Source organism: Typha latifolia, chromosome 15, assembly GCF_019914945.1.
Source record: "Typha latifolia isolate L0001 chromosome 15, TyphaL0001v2, whole genome shotgun sequence".
NCBI lineage: Eukaryota > Viridiplantae > Streptophyta > Magnoliopsida > Poales > Typhaceae > Typha > Typha latifolia.
In genome coordinates this window covers 5,081,809-5,102,090 of record NC_133100.1, presented here as the reverse complement: position 1 = coordinate 5,102,090, position 20,282 = coordinate 5,081,809, and positions in this window count along the sequence as shown.

Below are 20,282 nucleotides of genomic sequence, written 5' to 3'. Positions count from 1 at the left end.
GAGGGGGAGCTCGCGCCATGGGGTCGATGGTGCATTTCCATTCGCTAGGGCTTCCCTTGTCCCCGTAATTCTCGCATCATCTCCATCATCATGTAGTTGCTAATGGCCATTTGTTCAGAAAGCGACCCAATCATGGCTTGAACGCTAGCCTCTTTCGTATTCAGATTTGGTCGGGTGGTTTCACAGGAAGTCCCCACAATCGTTTGTCCCTCCTCTATTGGGGAAATCTTGTTTTCCTCATCTCACCGTGCAGCCATGGCTCTGGTGGTTATCATAGGAAGTGCGTATCTGAGAAACTTACCCTCACCCTCGCCCTCACCCTCATCCACTCGATTACTTGATATGATCTCTCCTTAGGCTAAAGTTTGATCTATCTCATTTTTTAGATATGGATAAAATCTGACATAAAATTTTGAAAATAGATCTCAAAAGTTGGAGTCGTCGGATCAACGTGAAATTTTGATATGTTGTATCTCTGAAAAAGAGATTTCCAACAAATATAATTTTAGGAATATCAGACGGTGGGATCTCGAGATATCGTCTGAGAAGTGGACGAACATCAGGAAGTCCGTCTATGGATCCGTGGATGATGATGGGTGGTGGTAGACCGGCGGTAATGGGGTGGCACTAGTGGATACGTGGTGGTGGAAGGGTTATGGGTGATGGAAGGGATTAGGGCAAGGTAATAGATAGATTGGAAGAAGGGGGGGAGTGGGCCGCCCCTAAGGGACTAGGGTGAGTGGCCGGTCGAGGGAGGCTAGAAGCGGTGTTGCTGGGGAAGGAGAGTACGAGAGAGAAGAAGATGAAGGAGACTAGGGCAAAACTCAATTCATTCAATCATGATTTCATAGTTGCCATCCACACCTTTTCTTTGTATGTGTGAACGTGATACAGGCGTTTGCAACCGCGTTCGAATGCACATTGTGTGTTTTCTGTATTTGCGAACCTGATAAAGGTGTTCGCAAATGCGTTTGAATGCACTGCACCCGCGTTCAAATGTGACATACAGAAAATTTATTTTTCTATGAAATAAATAATAAAACAAGAATAAAAGACACCCCTAAAGTGTATCCATGCTCGAAACGACATCGGTGAAGCCCAAATCGTATCATCACCACCCATAGCCTAACCTCATGCGTCGCCACCTCCTCCCTCTTCGTCGGCCTCCATCGGCAAGGCACCACCACGGCACCACCTCCTCCTCTTCGTCGGCCTCCTCCTCCTCTCCTTCGTTGACCTCCTCCTCCTACATCGACATCTCCTCAGCATTGGCCTCCTCTTCTTCGTCCACTCCGTCGACTTCCTCCCCCTCCTTCATTCATCATCTCCTTGTCGTTGCCTCCTCCATTCGTCTTTGACTCCTCCTTCGTTAAGTCGTCGTCCATGCCGCCACCGCCTCATCCTCTAATCAAGCTTGAGCTTTGCTCGGGCTCGGCTTAGGCATGGTTAGGCTCAACTCGAGCTCAGTTGAGCCTAGCCTGAGTAGAATAATGAGGCTCGAAAGTAATTTCGAGCCGAGCCTGAGCTAGAGCTGGCTCGCTCAGGCTCACCTCATTTACACCCCTAGTGAACATCACCTCTGTATGTGTGAACGTCTATAGGGTGCATCCAAACAACCAAAACAATCACTCTATATGTGTGAAGTGGTGTGGACGGCTATAGGGTGCGCTCGAATGGCTGTATGGTGCACTCGAATAGCTATAGGGTGCACTCGAACGGGAAGTGCGTTTGAATGCCTTGTTCAAATGACACACAAAATAGTTGAATGCAAAGTGCTTGTGCCTTTAGGTAAAATTTCATACTTCTTCAACCATCATGACACCGTTTAAGCACTTCAATAAAGATTCTAAAATCGTTTTGAATACTTTGATTTCAAAATTAATCTTTCACTCTAATATTTTTCATCAAATATCTTATAACTTTTGCATATGCTCATATATAAAATCTAGACACATTATATAAAATATTTTTCTAGTGGAAGATGGATTTCACTTAGGGCTTTTATGGTTTCTAGGATTTTTTGGCTTTCTTGTTATTTTTTGTATGCTTTGGGCATGTGTTGAATCTTGCGGTTTGTTTCTCTCTAGAACGCCTAAAAAAGCTGCAGTTTTCAAGAAGCCAAGGCCGCCTTCCTCACCATCTTCGGCTGCCAAGTTTTCTTCATCAAATGCTACAGGGAGATACAAACACAATTTTGCCACTCGTCCAATAATCTATGAAAGGCCCTCTGATTTTGGCACCTTGGGGATAGAAAATATGTTTACTGAGCGAGGTTGATTGTTAGTGTGTCGGATGGACGGGACAGCGTATGTGGAGGTTGTTTGGGAGTTTTTTTTAGTAATGCCACTCTTTTGGAATGATGTATACGGTCCACCGTTCGAGGAGTATCTATGTATTTGGACTCTGAAGTCATCCGTGCTGAATTCCAACTTTTTGATGGCGAGTTCCAATATTCCTCTTCTGAGCCTCTTCCTGCTGTTCAAGATTTTGCTGGTAATGTATTAATACAAGAGGAAAAGTGGATAGGTAACATGATGCCACATGCGAAACTGACATCGGTGGCTCACATGTTACATCTCATCTGTCTCTACAACATCACTCCAAAGACTCGGCATTCTAGTATCAGTCAGAACCGGGACTTCCTCCTTGATGTGATACTGTCAGAGGTTTCTATTGATTTGGATGCTATTTTGTCAGCTACACAAAAAGCTCCTCGTGAGGGTTTGCCGTTTGGTATTTTCATCACCAAATTGTGCACGAAGAGTGGTGTGAGAGTGGACACCATAGAAGCATCAGTTACTGCCCAGAAACATTGGATCAGATCACAATTAAGAGGAGTCAAGCTCATGATCCACCGTCTCCTTACAAGACGACCTCCTCTTTCGCCGCTGAATGTCGATCACCGAGACAGTTCTGATGACAGCTCTGACGATGACTCATATCACCCTGAGGGAGAGTTTCCACAGTTCTCTGAATGGTTTGATCAGCTTAGCACTCAAGTGTAGGACTTACGGTTGGCCGTGAATGACTTACGGGCTAAGCAAGCTCGTCAGGGGACAATGCTCGACTCGGTTTTGTCGATTCTCCATCATCAGTTTCCTCATAGTTCTTAATCTTTGGTAATTTGCGTCAAAAAGGCGGGGTAGTTAGTTTAGAAGAGATCGTGTGTTTTAGGGGGAGTAAGGAGTGAGTTTAGGAGTTTAAAGGTAGATTATTGTATGATAATTAGCTTGATAACTTGAATTTTCTTGATAACTTGTGTTTGCTTGATAACTTGACATACATTATTGTGTTTGAATTGTCTAGTGAATGTATGATCTTTCACTTCAAGTTATTTTCACTTGATCTTGAATTGGTATATTTTTTATTTGCACGGATTTAAGTGCTAAACCTTTTAGACTTGTTAATGCTCATTTAGGATTCTTTGTAATTATTGTAAACTAGATGTTTTGTCACAAATTGTCAAAAGGGGATATTGTTATGTTTTTAGTGTTGGTAATTGTGTACAAAATATTCTAAGTGTTTTTATACATGTACATGAGCATTTATACAAGTCTAAAAAGTATTTGGTTTGAAGATTTTGCAAGATCAAAGGAAAAAAGTTTTCGAGTTCACAGCGCGTTCGCACAAACAGTAACTGGTGTTTTCAAGGGCGTTCGAACGCGAACGCTGGCGTTTGCACAAGCAGAGGACAACGTTAACAAGCGTGTTCGAACACAAGTGTAGACGTTCGCACAGACAGAGAGTAGCGTTCACAAGCGGGTTCGAACGCGAGCGCAGGTGTTCGCACAGACAGTAACTAGCGTTCACAAGCGCATTCGAATGCGAGTGCAGGCGTTTGCATAGACAGTAAGTTCTGTTTCTGCACGCGTTCGAACGCAGTCAAGGGCCATTCGAATGCACCCAGCTACGTTCACAACGCGTTCACACATGTAGAAGAGTGTTCTTGGCCATTCGAACGCAAATTGTGAAAATCAAGCCGTCACGTTCGAACGCACTTGGGTCTGTTTGAACGCACCTAAGATTAAGTCAGGCCGTTCGAATGCACCCGGGCAGCGTTCGAGCACACCTACGAAGTTTGCAATTTTTGGACTTTTGTGAGTTTTGATAACACTTAGATTTGGTTTTATCTTGGAGATCATATATAACTATTGTGATGCCCTAACTCTAAGGGTGTTGGTGAAACAATTTGAAGGAGAACTCTTGAGGCTACATCGTTTTTTTAACTAATAAGGTCCTACTCTTCTACAAGGCTTAATCTTTTGTCTTAAGGGCTATTTAGATGAAATATCAATCTCAAGGGCTACTAAGGTTGGATATCAATCACGAGAAGCGGTGAATCGTGGGTTCTAGCAAGCAAGACTGAGAGGAATAAAGTCGTTTGGATCGACGAATTATTTTGTGAGTCAGTCTTGTAACTGCTACTATTCTAGTGATTGGTTTTGATCCGAGTTTGGATCGGTGGTTTTTTCTCGTTTTGGTTTTTCCACTTTAAAATCTTGGCGTCCATCTTTTCTTTTGTTTTTTAATATTTCTTCCATTTTTTACTTAAGTAAATGAGTGATATCATTGCCTAGGGTTTAGATACATACGTGTGTCTAGGTATTCTTTCAATTAGTATCAGAGCGGGTTCTCTCATCATTAGAGAGATTAGATAGGCATGGATTTTCATAGAGATGGACAATCGTCTATTAGATCTGCTATTCCAGATGGATCAAATTATGGATATTGGAAAGCTAGGATGAGAGCTTACTTGAAATCTATAGATGAGCAAGTATGGATTGCCATAGTGAACCATGGCTGTAAAACTTTCGAAACTTCAGCGGTTGACTACTAGTTTTGAAACTCTATGTACGGAAAAGAATAAGACATTTGATGAGTTCTATGCAAAGCTGAGTGATATAGTCAACTCCAGTTTCAACCTAGGAGAGAAAATTTCTAAAAACATAATTGTTCGTGAGATCCTTAGGTCTCTCCCGAAAGGTTTCAAGGCAAAAGTTACACCTATTGAGGAAAGTAAGGATATCGATTCTATGAAGGTTGAACAATTGATAGAAAATCTACAAACATTTGAATTCAGCCTTTCAAAACCTAGAAAGTCCAAAGGTATGCCCCTAACCACTATTGAACAAAATTTAGAGGAGTCTAATGATTAAGGTGATTTAGATATTGAGATGTTGGCTCTGTTTGTTAAAAAGTTCAATAAATTTTTTCGAAAGCCAAACAAGTTGAATGCTGAAAAACTTGAGAAAAACAAAGTCTTTGTGAAAAAGAAGAATCCTGTGAGTTTGAATACTAGGGTGAGCAACAATAATTTAAAATAGAAAAATAAGAATTCTGATAATAAAGTTTGATATTTTGAATGTTCTCGTTTTGGATACATCACACAAGAATGCCATAATCGTCTTAAGAGGAAGGGTAAAGCTATGAAAGTCATTTGGGATGACTTAGATGAATTTGATGAAAATTTTGAGAAAGACCAAGAGAACTTTGTATCTTTCATCTCCTCTCTTTTTAATATTGACTCTGTTGTTGATTCTGATAGTACAGATGAACAGGATGTGTTACTAGCTGAAAAAGAAGAATTAGAAATACAAAAAGCCTATAATGATTTGTACTTGGAGTCGTTTAAACTCAAGAAGAGCAATCTTAAACTACTTCAACGACTCAAGGTAATCGAACCAGAACGTGTCAAAAACCTTACTCAAGAACTTGACAATGCGAAAGATAAGATGAAGGCTGACGAAATTGAACTAGAGCAATTGCAAAAGGAAGTGATATTTCTTATAGGGAAGAACAAACCTGACGAGATTCTAAACGCTCAAATTTTGTGGAAAAGACAGGTATGGAGTTGGATACATTGGTAATTCAAATAATAAGAAAACAGTCTTTATTTCTGCAAGTCTATAAAAGGAAGAAAACCTGCGGTTGACAACCGCTTTTCCAGCCGGCGTTCTAGGTGCTAACTGCCCATCTCAGTTGCCCCAATTGGTTTTCGCTGCCATCTTTAGAGCCCTATGCTTTTGTTCCATCCTCATGACCTTCTCAAAGGCCTCCTCAAGAGTAGTAGGACATATAGCACAAATATCCGCTTGTATCTCATCGCGCAGCCTTAAAATAAATATACTCATCAATGTCCGTTCGGGCCAAGGTGGCTCACAACGACTATTAACTCTTTCAAACTCAGCTTGGTACTCCAATACAGTTGTCCTCTGAACCATCTTGCTTAATGTGGCAGCAAAATCTTCATATGTCGCAGTCCCAAATCTGCGTGTAATCCTCCTACAAAAATTAGCCCATCAAGTAAATCCACCACCACGAAGAATCGATCTATACTAATGCAATGCCGTTCCTTGGAGGTGAAAGCTTGCCATCTGGACTTTTGCATCTTCTACTATACCTTGACAATCAAAATATTATTCAACTTGAAATACCCAATCCGTTGGATCACCGTCTTGGAATTTTGGAAAGTCCAAGCGTGCGGTTCTCCCCTGAATAGCATTGTTAAGTTCACGAAAGATCCTTGGTTCAGGTCTAAACCTTTGTGCAGGTTGATCATCCTCTCTAAACCCTCGAGCACGTCCATCACTATCTCCATGGGGATCAACCTCATCCTCATAGTGCCAATCCTCCTCATCTACGAAGCGCACCGGTGCCGCACGCTTCTCGGGTTCCACCACCGTCGGTCTTGAGTTTTGCAATGGTGGTGGGGAATAATGTGTGGGCATAGGTAAGAGGGGATCATTGACACTCGCATGACGCACCTAGACCTATGGGGTATCAGTTCGATGAGATCTCACTGCTGGTCCTTCTTGAAACTTCGATCGTCGTCGAGGATATAACGAATCAAATCAGTTCATGACATATTCCTTGAAATCATTGTGATCCTTTTGAATTGAGTCAACCCTATGGATCAATGTATGGAACATGCCCCTAAGTTCATCCATATTCACACTCATGGACGTTGGTTGACTTGGTCCTGCCATAGTCGCTCCAAAGGAATCGACCTCATGGTTAGGGTCATCGTGGATTGAGTCTTCCCTTGTCGGAGTACTCTCCATAGGTCTCCTTATTGATGTCATCTTCCTCATTTCAACCATTAATGGAGGTCTGAGGTTTGCCTGCTCTGATACCACTTTGATAAGCTCTGATACTAATTGATACGATTTGGAACCAAAGATAGGCTACACTGCGATTCCCTTAAAATTTGGATGTATTACAGGAATCAGTACGCACAATTGTGGGAACATATTCGCCAGCTATTCTCTGATACTCAGAAAATTATGAAACCAATTGGGTTAGATCCGTAACTTCCTGCTCTACAACTTTTGTATTTATGCCCTTTGTAGATTCAAAATTTAGCAGGGACAAAAACATTGAATAACGTGGGTGATGGTGGTGGTGACGGGTGGAGTGGATGTTAGGGTTATAAATAGATATGGAGGTAAAGGTGGATTATGAATGTGATTTATAGATATAGATAAGGGAACGAAGTGGTTGAGATCCTAAAGAAGAGGAGTGGCTCGACAGTCAAGGGAGATTAGAAGTTAGGAGAATCCTTGCCAATAATAGAGGTGGAAGGATGGTCAAGAGGGAGGAGGGAGAAGTCTAGAGAAAAGATAGGAGGCAAGAATTCAATAATCCAAGAGCATAATAAAATTGGCTACCATCCACATATATATAGAGGCTAGCCAACAAGTCCTAAAATAATATGAAACCCTAATTCTAGATCTTTCCCGACAATCGCATTCGAACACGCCCGATCGTATTCGAACGCACCAAAAGATGTTCTCTGTATGTGCGAACGCGATGCAGGCATTCAAACACGGGCGTTCGAACTCGCCCGACCACGTTCGAATGCACAATATGCGTTCTCTGTATTTGTGAACCCGATGCAGGCGTTCGCAAGGGCGTTCGAACGCGACCCCTCCTGCATTCGAACGTGACCTATAAGAATTTTATTTTAATAAAAATAAACATCTAATGCAATAAGAAAAGATCCTAACTAAGTGTATCATATACATCATATATGGTTGCATTTGGTACAATAGTATGGCCATGGCCTACATGCATCATGTGTCATATTTGAGAGAGTTATGATGATAGTATGACATGGTGATCTATTTATTCATTGTCGAGAATTATATACTTTTATTAGTTTTGACATATTATCTACTTTTTAATTATGTATTATTGAGGAACATTCATATACTCATTCATTACATGATAATCTTTCTGATTCATATTATCCAATACATCATTTACTCTCTATTTGATATCACTGATTCAGGGTAAAGTCTATTCACTAAGCCTTTTGCTCATGACTCTTTTTATTTTTTTTCTAACCCCCTCAGATATGTGGTATGTGATAGCGACTTGAGATATCTTGAGGAGATATTTTAGAGTGAGAAAGATGTGAGCTACAGACATGAGATGGTATAGAAGATAGTTTAACCATATATTGAGTTGTACCATTATTTGATATTTATACTTTATTATATTAGATGATGATTTGTATAATACATGTCAGATTATAGTATACCCATGCATTAGTGATTCTAGTTGTACCTTGATGGTTTGTCGTGGACTGTGTGAGTTCTGCTAGATAATATTGTAGTCTAGTGTATATTATTGTAGACTTAGATATTCATATGTTAACAGGTTTATTTGGTGGATAGTATGATTTATTTGCGTTGGATTATGTGAGCATGGATATGTTAGCAGGTATTATTTGATGATGTCATAATTATATGTGCATAGGAATGTATCTATGTATGACGGGCCCCGCCCGTCCTCTCGTGTGAGCCGCACGTGCTGTGTGGGCGTGCACGTGCCCGTGTCGGGTGGGGACATTACAACAATTTATATTAAGCCTGTTTTGATGAATAAGATTTTCTGGTTGGTGCCTTCAAACCCAAGGAAAAGGCGTACGAGTGCTTAGAAAATGTTTGCAAAGATAAAAGAACTATTTTGGCCGTTCGAACACCTCGTGAGGCTGTTCGAATGCTCACGATGAGAATGCCTATATTAGGTCTATTTTCTTTAGGTGTTTGGTTGTTAGGTTAGCCTCCAATATATAATGTGGAAGGTAGCCTCATTAGGGATAATCAAATGGAATGAATATTGAAACTCTTAGGCTTTATCGAAAGACTCTTCTCCTTCTCTCTCTTCCTCTCGTGCGAAATCATTCTTTATCGCTGGGCTTCATTCTCGACTATGGTTAACGCTACCGCCGCCATCCTTCCCTTATGTTTGATCGTCCACTCCCATCCCTGAGAATACGATCCATTTTTCTCCATTCGACTAGATTTATGCTTTATCCCTAACCCCAGCCATTATTCCATCTACACCATCATCACAACCGAGCTGCCCCACATAGCCATCACCTCCATCTTAAGCCCCGATCTCTCCTCTTCATTCCACCACCCCGCACTTACCTTAGAGTACCTTAGCCACCCTTTGAACCACCATCCATAACCCCACCACTTTCTGGACTCCATTAAAGATCTCCAACCCCATCCATTGCCCTCTTACCCAAGATCACCTCCACCCATCGCCAACATATACTTCAAAATTGTGCCTATTTTAGCCATAGCATGATTCAAATCTACAAAGGGCATGATTTAACAATCACCTTCCTAACTCTACGATCACTTCGAGTCCAAATCCAAAGACAAAACTGGATTCTGGGTCATCTAGAGAATCTGTGGTTCTCTAAAGTTAAGAGAGAACTTGAGATCTGACAGTTAGATGATAGAGTACTTTTGGGATTAAGATAAATTTGGGATGGAGAAAGAATCTATCGAGATGGATCGTGGAAAGGGGAAGCCAAAGAGGCATAGTGGTGATCGGCTTAGGGTTATGGTAAAGTGGTGGAGAAGACAATGGTGAAAGTCGAGATAGTCGGTAGGGAAGGGTAGAGAAGAAGTATAGTCGTTCCTTAGGGTCAAGGGGAATAGGCCAGATGAAGAGGAAGGCAATAATAAAGATCTTATATGATGGCTAGGGTTTCAAAGCTTAGAGGTAGTCAAACAAGGAGAATGAAGACGATCTTGCAATTTAACTTTAATAATCCAAGATGACTATCCAGGTCCACACCACATCTATTTATAGGTGGCTCCCTAATTCGATTAGACTGGGCAATAGGATAGAATAGGCTTGAATCTTATTGCCTAACATAAGCAAAAATACTTAATTAAAACTCTTAAACTAGGGTTCCTTGTTGTCAGGCGTTCGAACGACCTTAAGGGCATTCAAATGCCTAATTAACTTTTTGGCTCTTGGGTAAATGCATTTGAACAGCCTTAAGGGTACCCAAACACCTAATTAATCTTCTGACTCTCGGGTAAATGCATTCGAACGACCTTAAAAGCATTTGAACGCCCCATCTCAAGACTTGCTCATTTGACTGACTAAAACTTTTATTTCTTCTACAAATAAATGATTAGCTATCTATTACAATCCACCGTGCTTCCCCATATTGTCCTCAAGGTGTAGAGTAAGAAAACAATCCATCATCATCTAAAGCTCCCATATCTTAATTAGCATCACATCACACTTCCATCATCTTTGTGCACCGGTGACTAGGTGTGAATCATTCGTCATAGTGAAAACAAATACCCTTTGCTCATTGCTCCTCCACCTGCGTAGGTGTGAAAGCACGGATAGTAGGTGGATGGCCTCCCCTCACGTCAATTGAAGGCTTCAGTAGAGCCTTTGGGCTAAGAAAACCTGCTACTGATCTCGATGTTGCAGCCTGATCACTTGTAGTCATAGTCGGTCGAGCAAGATTGTTGTCGTCCCATCCAGGCCATGGTTCATTGTTTTACTCAGTTCTTTGTGCTTCCTCTCCATTAATATAGCATACTAAAAAGCATCACCTAAGGTGGCAGGTTGAAGAGCCTTCACATCCGCTTGATCCCCCCCTTAATACAAACAAACTTTGTAGTAGTGCGTTTGGCCACATCGGGTTGCACCTACTACATATTTTCTCGAACTCCTCTTGCTAAGCATCAACAGTAGTTCGATGCACAAGCTTGGTGAATAAGGCATCAAAATCTCATATCCTTCGGCATTGAAACATCAAGAAATTCCAGCACTAAACTCCCCCCAACGCTCCAACCTACTGTTAGTAGAAGTTAACTTGTACTTATGAAGGGCAGGGCATTCTAAATGAAAGCAAAAAATTGCTCAACATGGTATAGACATTTGACAAGGTCTCTGCCTTTAACTTTGGGAAAGTCGATGTTCGTCGTTCAAGTGTGAATACCTCGATCTTTCGTAGGTGGACGTCGTAGTGCAGGGTTTCTAAAAAGGACACCCTTGGCCTATTCGGTGGTAGCCTCTCATGTCTTCATGATGTGGTTCGTCCTCTTTGGAGTTGTGCCATCCTCCGTCTTCTATGAAGTCCCTTAGGTTCTCCCAATAAATAGATGTGGTATGAACCTAGATAATCATCTTGGATTATTGAAGTTAATTTACAATATTATCTCATTTCTTCTTGTTTGACTACCTCTTAGTTTTGAAACCCTAGCCATCATCTAGGATCTTACTGGTGCCTTCCTCTTCGTCTGGTTGCACCCCATTGATCCTAAGAAATGGCCCTACTTCTTCCCTATCCCTTTCCTATGGACAACCTCGACTTCTACCATTGTCATCACCACCACCTTACCACAACCCTAGGCCAATCACCACCATGCCTCTTCGGCCTCCCCTTTCTATGATCCATTTAAAAAATTAATTCAGTACTAAATTAATTTTGACAATTCAATTTCAGCATACTGGGTTTCTACTCATGCTAAGTAAAAGATTACGCAAAATGCTCCGACCAACTATAAGATATATAAAGTTTTTAGAAAATAAGCAAATAAGTGTCAAATTTGATCAAACAAGTATAATAACCATATCATGACAAGTCAATATAACTAAAGCAAATAAGCCAAATAATCATCACAACATCAGCATGCGAAATAATCATATCCATTATTCTGGCATTAATACTTCAACTGTGAAAAAACACCTAGGCACACGTATGTATCTAAAACCTAGACAATTATATTACTCGTTTGCTTAAATAAAATCGGAAGAAATATTAAAAACTGAAAGCAGAGATAAACGCCAAGATTTTAATGTGGAAAAATTCAAATGGAAAAAAATCACGTATCAAAACCAATCACTAAAATAGAAATAATTACAATAAGACTGACTCACAAAACAACCCGTCGATCCAAATGACTTTGTTCCTCTCAGTCTTGCTCGCTAGAACCCATGATTCACCGCTTCTCGTGATTGATATCCAACCTCAGTAGCCCTTGAGATTGATCTTTCGTCTAGATAGCCCTTAAGACGAAAGATTAAGCTTTGTAGAAGAGTAGGACCTTGTTGGTTGAAGAAACGATGTATCCTCAAGAGTTGACCTTCAAATTGCTTCACCAACTACCCTAAAGTTAGGGCATTACAATACTTATATAAGATCTTCAAGATAGAGCCAAATTCAAGTCTTATCCGAACTCACGAAAGTCCAAAATTTTCAAACTTCGTAAGTGTGTTCGAACGCAGCCCGGGTGTGTTCGAACGGCTTGACTTGATCTCAGGTGCGTTCAAATGGGCCCAAGTGCATTCGAACGCGGTGGCTAGATTTTCACAAGTTGCGTTCGAATGGCCAAGGCTGCGTTTGAACGTGCGCAGAAACAACACTTACTATTTGTGCGAACGCATGCGCTCGCATTCTAACGTGCTTGTGAACGCAGTGTTACCGTCTCTACAAACGTGTGCGCTCATGTTCGAACGCGCTTGTGAACACAGTCTTACTGTCTGTGCGACGCTCGCGCTCGCATTTGAACGCACTTGTGAATGCAGTGTTACTATCTGTGCGAACGTGTGCGCTCGCGTTCGAACGCGCTTATGAACGCTGCTCTCTGTCTGTGTGAACGCCCTGTGAACACGCTGTGAACGCGATGTGAACTCGTAAACTCTTCTCCATTAATCTTGCAATTCTTCGAAATAAATATTTTCTAGACTTGTATAAATGCTTATATACATGTATAAAAACACTTAGAATATTTTGTTTACAATTGCCAATAATAAAAACCTAACAATCTCCCCCTTTGGCAATTTGTGACAAAATATCTAGTTTACAATAATTACAAAAAATCCTAAATGAGCATTCAACAAGTCTAAAAGTTTTAGCACTTCAATCCCTACAAATAAAAAACATACCAATCCAAGATCAAGTGAAAATAACTTGAAGTGAAAGATCATACATTCACTAAACAATTCAAATACAAGTTATCATAGCCAACACAAATTATCGTAACAAACACAAGTTATCATAGAAAAACACAAGTTATCATAAACTCCCCTAAACTCATCCCTTACTCCCCCTAATACATACAATCTCTTTTAAACTAACTCTCCCCCTTTTTGACACAAATTATCAAAGACTAAGAACTATGAGAAAACTAACGATGGAGAATCGACAAAACCGAGTCGAGCACTGTCCCCTTACGAGCTTGCTCAGCCTATAAGTCATTCACAGCCAACTGTAAGTCCTGCACATGAGTGCTAAGCTGATCAAATCGTTTAGAGAACTGTGGAGACTCTTCCTCAGGGTGATATGAGTCATCGTCAAAGCTGTCACCAGAACTGTCTCGGGGTGATCGACATTCAGCGACGGAAGAGGAGGTCGGCTTGTAAGGAGACGGTTGATCATGAGCTTGACTCCTCTTAATTATGATCCGATCCAATGGTTTTTGTGCAGTAACAAATGCTTCAGTGGTGTCCACTCTCACACCACTCTACGTGCACAATTTGGTGATAAAAATACCAAATAGCAAACCTTCACGAGGAGCTTCCTTTTGTGCAGTTGTCAAAATAGAGTCATAGATTACAGCAGCCAAATCAATAGAAACCCCTAACAGTATCGCATAAAGAAGGAAGGCCCGGTCATGACTAATAGTTGAATGCCGAGTCTTCAAAGTGATATTGTAGAGATAAATGAGATGTAACATGCAAGCCACTAATGTCAGTTTCGCATGTGGCATCATGTTACCTATCCAATATTCCCATTATATTAACACATTACCAGCATAATCATGAATAGAACAAAGAAGATCAGAAGATAGATAGTCGAACTCACCATTAGAAAGTTGAAATTCAGCACGAATGACCTCAGAGTCCAAGTACATAGAGACCCCACGGATAGTGGACCGTATGCATCGTTCCAAAATAGTGGCATTGCTGAAAAACTCTCGAACAACCTCCACATATGCTGTCCCGTCCATTCGACACACTGACAACCATCCTCGCTTAGTGAACATCTTCTCTATCCCCAAGGCAGCAAAATCAGAGATAATAAGCGGCCTTCCACAGATTATTGGTCGAGTGCCAAAATTATGTTTATATCTCCCTACAACAGTTGATGAAGAAAACTTGGGAGCTGAAGATGGTGAGGAAGGCGGCCTTGGCTTCTTGAAAATTCTAGCTTTTTTAGACATTCTAGAGAGAGACAAATCGCAAGATTCAACACATGCCCAAACCATACAAAAAATAACAAGAAAGCCAAAAAATCTTAGAAATAATAAAAACCCTAAGTGAAATCCATCTTCCACTAGAAAAAGCTAAGTTGTCACATTCAATCGCTTAGGAAACATCAAGATATTAACTCTAACTTGATCAAAACTCGAAAATGAACAAAATCAACCAAGATCAAGAGGTTAATTTGAATAAAATATAAGAAATTGTATGTACGATCATACCTCACAAAAAGTGAAGAAAATTTTGAAGATTCGGCCGAAAGACTCTAGATCTAGAGGAGAAACAGCCTTTGAAAGAGTTTGAAGTGAAAATTTTGATGAAAAACGTGCAGATCTTGAAGATTTGGGAGAGAAGAAATCAAGTTTCGATGTAAGACTCGTCTCAAAGAGTTTCTAGGGTTTGAAAGGAGGAAGATGAAAATCCTTGGGTTCGGATGCAATATTTAAAGAACCCCCGAGTGCGTTTGAACGCACCAGTCTGCACGTTCGAATGCGCCAGGCACTGCGTTCGAACTCAAGAAGCCTGTGTTCGAATGCCAATTTTTTTTTAAAATCAATAAAAAAATCTAAAAAACATTTTTGGAGATGCACTACTAAAAATTAAAAATAGATTCAAGACATAGAATATGACAATCAAGGGAAATAAATCATACACAGATCAATCAAATCATCAAGGGCATATTATGATCAACTCTAATACATCACTCACATTATAAATTAATCTTGATTAATCATAACAATATGCATATGCAAGTTGAGCATAGACAACATTAAACAATTTTCTTAAACAAACTTTTTCTATTTTAAACAATGATCCAACACAGTACTCAAACTGACTTACTATATAATTTTGCATTTTTTGACTTATTCACCAGAACTTGACAAAAAAATTTCTTGTATTTTTTTCAAACTGAACCCATATAGGTGCAATGATAGCTTTCACACATGAGTAGATAGCCATTTTCTTGTAGTAAATATCAAACAATGTGCAAACTGATATTCATATATATCACCCTTTTTTTGAAAAATTTTCAAGCAATATACTGAGTCAAACTGGACTCTAAACAAGATGGCTTTCACACTAACTCATTGTAGCCCTTTTCATTGATCTTTTATGAACACATTACTGATTACTAAGTATGAGGTCAAACTATGTAAATCAAGGTCAATAGTGAGCTATCTAAGAAAATATTTTATGATGTCATGCTCACTCAAGAATCAAGAATATACACACATTATGAGGGCATTAAATTTAATTTAATTATTATAGAAGTCGAGAGAGTGAATAAATAAGAAATGACGCAATATACTACAAGATGACAAAATTAACTACAATAACTCATAATCAAGAAAAAATTATATTTATATGTCAAGAATATATTTTTGAATCTAGAAGTGCATCATTTTTTTAAAAAAACAAACTCTTGACAAATATAAAACTAAAACATAAAAAAAATCTAAAACTAAAATCAAAAAAAGAAACTCTCGACAAATCAAAGTAAAAGAAACTCTTAACAAATCTAAAACTGAAACAAAAAAATCAAAGTAAAAGAAAACCTAAAAAAATAAAAAGAAATAAAAACACGCAAACCAAAACACAAATCCTTAAAGAAATCAGTCCAAAGCACAAATCCTTAAAGAAGTACGAAGATACTCAAATCTTTGTACATCCAAATGTTTTGTAAACAAATCTCCCAACTGTTTCTCTGTCTCAACATGTTCTAGTGCTATTACTTTGTCTTCAACTAGCTCTCGTATAAAATGATGCCGAATATTAATGTGTTTTGTACGCGAGTGTTGAACAGGATTTTTCAATATATTAATAGCACTCATATTGTCACAATAAAGCACCATAGTATCTTATTCAATGTCATAATCCTTGATCATCTATTTCATCCACAATAACTGAAAACAACAACTACTCACTGCAATATAATCAGCCTCAGCAGTAGATAAAGATATAGAGTTCTATTTCTTACTGTGCCAAGCTACTAAATTATTTTCAACATAAAAACAGCCACCCGAGGTACTTTTTCTATCATCACATGAACTTGCCCAATCAGAATCTGTATATCCCGATATGATAGCACCCGAGTCACAAGTAATCCAGATACCAAAATCAATTGTGTCACTAACATATTTTATGATACGTTTCACGACAAACAAATGTATCTCCTTAGGTTCAAACTGAAACCTAGCACACACACCCATGCTAAATGCAATGTGTGGTCTACTAGCAGTTAAATACAAAAGACTATCAATCATGCTCCTATATAGTGTCTGATCAATACTTTTTCCTAAAATGTCCTTTCCTACTTTGGTAGTTGTACTCATAGGAGTTCTAGCATGTTTTGCATTTTCTAAACTGAATCTAGTCACAAGATCCTTAGCATACTTGGTTTGAGTGATAAAAATCTCTCTCTCCAATTAAGTAATTTAAAGTCCCAAAAAGAATTTCAACTCACCCATCATGCTCATCTCAAAATGAATGTGCATGAGATCTGCAAACTCCTTAGCTAAAGATTGACTTGTTGCCCGAAGACAATATCATCCACATATATTTGTGCCACAATTAAACTCTTGTTCTCACGTCTAATGAACAATGTCTTGTCCACTACCCCTCGAGTGAACCCTGCATCTACGAAAAAAGTGGTCAACTTCTCATACTAAGCTTTTGGAGCTTATTTTAGCCCATAGAGAGCCTTCTTTAATTTAAACACATGAGAAGAAAATTTATGATCTTCGAAACTCTTAGGTTGTTCCACATAAATATCTTCATTCAGGATACTATTCAAGAAAGCACTTTTAACATCCATTTGAAACAATTTAAATTTTAAATAACGAACAATAGCAAGTCGTATACAAATAGACTCTAATCTAACAACAGGAGCAAATGTCTCACCAAAATCTATACCCTCAACCTGAGTATATCCCTGTGCTACTAGTCTAGCTTTATTTCGAACTATATTGCCATGCTCATCACTTTTATTGTTAGATCTATGAACTAAATACCAAACATCATTCCTAGAAAATTGCTCTAGTTCCTCATGCATAGCATTGACCCAAGAGTCATCTAACAATGCTGCCTTCACATTTTTAGGTTCAAAAGAAGATGTATAACAAGTAATTGATACCTCACTTTGGATTTGTCGTCTTGTCTTCATTGGTTCATTCACGTCTATGATCACTTGTGATAGTGGATGATTTAGTTTCACTCTAGCAGATGATTCTAGTACGTTGTAGTCATATTTATTTATTTCAACCTTATCCTCGTCTTGTTTCTCAATTATTAAATCAAGCTCCTTTCCAATGTCTTCGTCATGTGTACCACTTCTTGTTTGGACAGATTAAATAATTTTTTGTGATTCACATGTCCAAGACATTGATGCCAAAGATCTGCAATGTCAAAAGAGGCACTATTACATTTCAATTTATGTGAAGTTCCAACAACATAGCAATTATCAGATGTTCTAGATCCAAAACATATAACATTACCATTATGATCTAGAATTGTACAATCATTTTTTGATAATTTTACATCATAATCTTCATCACAAAATTAACTTATGCTTAGTAGATTTACTTTCAAGCCCTTAACATAAATAACATTTTCAAGAATATAAACACCTTGAGTACTTACCTTTCCTTTACCTATTACCTTGGATGAATTACCATCTCCAAATCTCACAATTCGCCCTTCATGTTCTTCGATATTAGAAAATAAGGATTTGTCACTTGACATATGTCTTGAACAGCCACTGTCTAAATACCACAAGTCAGAATTTAAAGCTTCCAAGGCAGTATGTACAACAAAACATTTCAAGTCACTTTTCTTGACCCATATGGCCTTTGTCTTCACCCCATAAATGAGGTCACTCTTAGGTTTTTGTAAAAATTTACAATGAGGTCGTATATGCCCTAGAATGCCACAATGAAAGCATGTTGGAACAAACCCTTTTTTACCCTTCTTTTATTGAGGAGTATGTCTAAAATTTACCTTTTGCGTCGTTGAAGATTTACCAGTTTGTTAATTCATCTTCAGTTTAGAGACATTCATCTAGGATTACTTTATAAATGCGGTTGTCAACCTCAGGTTTTCTTTCTTTTATAGACTTGTAGAAACAAAGATAGTTTTATTATTATTTAAATTACCAGTGTATCAAACTCCATACTTGTCTTTTCCAAAAATCTAAGCATTTAGAATCTCGTCAAGTTTGTTTTTCCTTTTAAGAAATGTTATTTACTTTTGCAATCGCTCTACTTCAATTTCGTGAGCCTTCATCTTATCTTTCGCATCGTCAAGTTGTTGAGTAAGGTTTTTGACACGTTCAAGTTCTAGTTTGTACTTCTCCTCAAATTGATTTCTTTTTGGTTTGATTACCTTGAGCCGTTGAATTAGTTTAAGATTGCTCTTCTTAAGTTTAAACGACTCTAGGTACAAATCATTATAGGCTTTTTGTATTTTGATTCTTCTTCTTCAACTGGTAACATATCATATTCATTTATACTATCAGAATCAACAACAGAGTCAGTATTAAAAAGAGATGAGATGAAAGCTATAAATTTCTCTTGGTCTTTCTCAGAATCTTCATTAGATTCATCTGAGTCATCCCAAGTAACTTTTATAACTTTACCATTTCTCTTAAGACGACTTATGTGATATGTCAAAAACCAAAACATTCAAAACATCGAACTTTATTATCAGAATTCTTATTTTTCTGTTTCACATTGTTGTTGCTCACCCTATTCGAACTCACATCATTCTTCTTTTTCACAAAGGCTTTGTTTTTCTCAAGTTTTTTAGCATTCAACTTGTTTGGCTTCCAAAAAAATTTATTGAACTTTTTGACAAACATGCCAACATCTCAACATCTAAATCACCTTCATCATCTGACTCCTCTAAATTTTGTTCAACAGTGGATAGGGCCATCTCTTTGGACTTCCTCGGTTTTGAAAGGCTGGACTCAAATGTTTGTAGATTTCCTATCAATTGTTCAACATTCATAGAAACAATGTCCTTACTTACCTCAATAGCTGTAACTTTCGTGTGAAACATTTCTAAGAGAGACTTAAGGATCTTACGAACAATTTTGTTTTTAGGAATTTTCTCTCCTAGGATAAAACTGGAGTTGACTATATCACTTAGTTTTACATAGAACTTATCAAATATCTCATTCTCTTCCATACGTAGAGTTTTAAAACTAGTAGTCAACATCTGAAGTTTCGAAAATTTTACAGCCATGGTTCCTTCATGAGTAGTTTCTAAAATCGTCCAAGCTTATTTTGCTATCCCACAAGTAGAAATTCTTCTAAATTTTTTCGAGGAAACACAACTAAAAATTGCATTTATTGACTTGCTATTCCATCCAAATTTTTCATAATCTGCCCAATCTCACGACTCTATCAATTTTTCAACAAGTTTATCATTCACCATGTACATTGGTACACTCCAACTGTTCACTACGGCAATCCATGCTCGTTCATCTATAGACTTCAAGTAAGCCCTCATCCTAGCTTTCCAATATCCATAATTTGATCCATCTAGAATAGGAGGTTTAATAGACGATCGTCCATCTCTATGAAAATCCATGCCTATCTAATCTCTCTCTAAAGGTGAGAGAAGCTGCTCTGATACCAATTGAAAAAACACATAGACACACGTATGTATCTAAACCCTAGGCAATGATATCACTCGTTTGCTTAAATAAAAATCAAAATAAATATTAAAAAATGAAAGCAGAGATGAAT